General features: G+C 50.0%; 1 non-coding gene across 1 annotated transcript; it reads right to left on the minus strand.

The window, feature by feature from the left end:
- Positions 1–2,491: 2,491 nt before the first annotated feature.
- Positions 2,492–2,566, minus strand: Trnas-cga (transfer RNA serine (anticodon CGA)). Its single transcript has one exon. It is a non-coding gene; the product is annotated as a tRNA-Ser (tRNA).
- Between the last annotated feature and the right edge of the window lie 1,619 nt (positions 2,567–4,185).

Raw genomic sequence — 4,185 nt, forward strand, 5'->3', positions numbered from 1 at the left:
ACCGAACATCATCCCACGACAACAGTTTGGGAAGATAATGGAAAAGACGCAATAGCGATCTCACTGGTATGGACGCATCCACACAGCCCACCATCCAGTTATTTATAAGTGTGTCCCCTGTGGTCGGGCAGAGCACGGTGACACCACACTTTGGCAACACCCACTTCCTCTCTCAGCGATGGTGGATGAACTTCCAGCGACCCCTCGACAAGAGTACAGAGTAGTCAAAGTCTACAGCAATATAATGTGCAATACGGCAAAGAAACAATTACCCCGAGAAATGATTCACATGAATCAGGTGTCGACGTTGACGTATTACAGGTGATGCATCTTGTGACGATTCTGAGTATTTGTTGCGAAATACGACTGAGAAGGTCTACCAGTCATAGATGTGATCATACTCCCGTCCGCATGCGTGTCACCATTCTCTACGCACCGTCGGGCACGTCAAATCGAAGTCAACGTTTTGTTTTTCACTCCGTAAACATCACCCAACTATTCCTTGGTCGTCTCTACCACATTGTCGTTGGAGGCAACTTTAATTGTATATTACATCCGAAAGACCAGCACCTCGGTTACAATGTCTGGCCCTACCAACATTGGTGTAAGAGCACAGCCTTGTTGATGAATGGGAGAAGGTGCACGCCGAAGTCTCCAGCCACACACATCTTACAAGCCATTCTGCAAGCAGAATAAATCAGATTTACGTCTCCGGCATCCTCTAGTCAGTCTGGTGCAGCCATGGGCCGTGAAAGCTTAACACATCCCTCCTCCACGACTCGATTTGTCAACAGCATGTCGCAGCAGCATGGACTTCTCGTGAACACCATCCTCCCAGGTACCCAACGCCATTGGCGTGGCGGTTCACCTATGATAATCCAAAGATCACAGGGTAGCTGGTAAAGCGCAGAAAAGAATCGGCCCCATGGCAACGAGACATCTTGAACTATTACTACACAGTGCTACGAAATTCTACAAACGCCGCCTTGACCCGAAACGTACAGGGAACGACAACGCATTAAGGCCAAGCTCCTTTCGTTGACACGCAATAAGCTACAGGGTATGGTAGTGAGATCACTCAGACAGGCTTTCGTGCTGAGGAGTCATCATCTACGTTCCATACCACGTCTGATTACAGTCGTAGTCGTCACCAGCTTGTCTCCAAGGAACGTGTATGATTCGACTTCTAAGGATGTTCCCCTACACGTCACACTCACTCTTGATGCCATCGAGGCATCATTCTCGACGGCGGCAATCATTACGGACGACGTCGTGGACGCTATCTCCAAAGGAGCGACGAACAAGTCCCCAGCCCAGACAACCTTGCCGTTGAATTCTGCCCGGCATTCTATGACCTGATGATCTAGCTGTGGGTTGAAGTGTTCCAGGAGTTACTCAGTCCCAACCTCCACGTGCCAATAGCTTATGTCGCCGTATTTTAATTCCGGTACATAAACCGTCCCGAGGTCTAGAGATGACCATCTTTCACCCGCTTACTCCTCTCAATTTGGATTATCAGATCTACGCGCCTATAGGCGGCGCATATACACACGTTACTGCCTTCACACCTTTCACCGGAACATTATATGGCCGTGGTGCCAACCTACAAACTGCCACAGGTGAATATCGGGATCTCATCTCTCTCGCCAAATTCTGCTGCCTCTGCGTGACACTGAATTCGAAAGCGCCTTTCATGGAGTCCGACACTAGTTCTTCTGTCGGTAGTGACACGTATGGATTTCCCTTTGCCATTTGCCGGCATCCTGTGACCAATGCTGTTTCAAATATTCAAGTCAATCGACGCCTAACGGGAACAGTTCCAGTACGGCGTTCAGTCAGACAGGGCTGTCCCCATCCACTATGCTGCTCGGGACTGCCCTCAAACCCTCTATCAGGCCGGTTGGGGTGGCCGAGCGGCTCTAGGCTCTACAGTCTGGAACTGCGGGACCGCTACGGTCGCAGGTTCGAACCCTGCCCCGGTACTCACAGCTTTACTTCTGCCAGTATCCGTCTCCTACCTTCCAAACTTTACAGAAGCTCTTCTGCGAAACATGCAGAACTAGCACTCCTGAAAGAAAGGATACTGTGGAGACATGGCTTAGCCACAGCCTAGGGGATGTTTCCAGAATGAGATTTTCACTCTGCAGCGGAGTGTGCGCTGATATGAATGTTCCTGGCAGATTAAAACTGTGTGCCCGACCAAGACTCGAACTCGGGACCTTTGCCTTTCGCGGGCAAGTGCTCTACCAACTGAGCCACCGAAGCACGACTCACGCCCGGTACTCACAGCTTTACTTCTGGCAGTATCCGTCTCCTACCTTCCAAACTTTACAGAAACTCTTCTGCGAAACATGCAGAACTAGCACTCCTGAAAGAAAGGATACTGTGGAGACATGGCTTAGCCACAGCCTGGGGGATGTTTCCAGAATGAGATTTTCACTCTGCAGCGGAGTGTGCGCTGATATGAAACTTCCTGGCAGATTAAAACTGTGTGCCCGACCGAGACTCGAACTCGGGACCTTTGCCTTTCGCGGGCAAGTGCTCTACCAACTGAGCCACCGAAGCACGACTCACGGCCGGTACTCACAGCTTTACTTCTGCCAGTATCCGTCTCCTACCTTCCAAACTTTACAGAAGCTCTTCTACGAAACATGCAGAACTAGCACTCCTGAAAGAAAGGATACTGTGGAGACATGGCTTAGCCACAGCCTGGGGGATGTTTCCAGAATGAGATTTTCACTCTGCAGCGGAGTGTGCGCTGATATGAAACTTCCTGGCAGATTAAAACTGTGTGCCCGACCGAGACTCGAACTCGGGACTTTTGCCTTTCGCGGGCAAGTGCTCTACCAACTGAGCTACCGAAGCACGACTCACGGCCGGTACTCACAGCTTTACTTCTGCCAGTATCCGTCTCCTACCTTCCAAACTTTACAGAAGCTCTTCTGCGAAACATGCAGAACTAGCACTCCTGAAAGAAAGGATACTGTGGAGACATGGCTTAGCCACAGCCTGGGGGATGTTTCCAGAATGAGATTTTCACTCTGCAGCGGAGTGTGCGCTGATATGAAACTTCCTGGCAGATTAAAACTGTGTGCCCGACCGAGACTCGTACTCGGGAACTTTGCCTTTCGCGGGCAAGTGCTCTACCAACTGAGCTACCGAAGCACGACTCACGCCCGGTACTCACAGCTTTACTTCTGCCAGTATCCGTCTCCTACCTTCCAAACTTTACAGAAGCTCTTCTGCGAAACATGCAGAACTAGCACTCCTGAAAGAAAGGATACTGTGGAGACATGGCTTAGCCACAGCCTGGGGGATGTTTCCAGAATGAGATTTTCACTCTGCAGCGGAGTGTGCGCTGATATGAATCTTCCTGGCAGATTAAAACTGTGTGCCCGACCGAGACTCGAACTCGGGACTTTGCCTTTCGCGGGCAAGTGCTCTACCAACTGAGCTACCGAAGCGTGACTCACGCCCGGTACTCACAGCTTTACTTCTGCCAGTATCCGTCTCCTACCTTCCAAGCTTCTGTAAAGTTTGGAAGGTAGGAGACAGATACTGGCAGAAGTAAAGCTGTGACTACCGGGCGTGGGTCGTGCTTCGGTAGCTCAGTTGGTAGAGCACTTGCCCGCGAAAGGCAAAGGTCCCGAGTTCGAGTCTTGGTCGAGCACACAGTTTTAATCTGCCAGGAAGTTTCATATCAGCGCCCACTCCGCTGCAGAGTGAAAATCTCATTCTGGAAACATCCCCCAGGCTGTGGCTAAGCCATGTCTCCACAGTATCCTTTCTTTAGGAGTGCTAGTTCTGCATGTTTCGCAGAAGAGCTTCTGTAAAGTTTGGAAGGTAGGAGACGGATACTGGCAGAAGTAAAGCTGTGAGTAGCGGGCGTGAGTCATGCTTCGGTAGCTCAGTTGGTAGAGCACTTGCCCGCGAAAGGCAAAGGTCCCGAGTTCGAGTCTCGGTCGGGCACACAGTTTTAATCTGCCAGGGACTTTCATGTCAGCGTACACTCAGCTGCAGAGTGAAAATCTCATTATGGAGACATTTTCGTAATGTTTGTTCCAAAGATGATTTTGCATGAATGGATCGATATACGATAATATTTTCTTTGCTACATGCTGTGATATGTTCATTTTTGTTGTTCTTGTTCAGTATGAGTAAGGAATATGAGTCGTGTGTGTGTTG

The sequence above is a fragment of the Schistocerca gregaria genome, chromosome 1, assembly GCF_023897955.1.
Source record: "Schistocerca gregaria isolate iqSchGreg1 chromosome 1, iqSchGreg1.2, whole genome shotgun sequence".
NCBI classification, from domain to species: domain Eukaryota; kingdom Metazoa; phylum Arthropoda; class Insecta; order Orthoptera; family Acrididae; genus Schistocerca; species Schistocerca gregaria.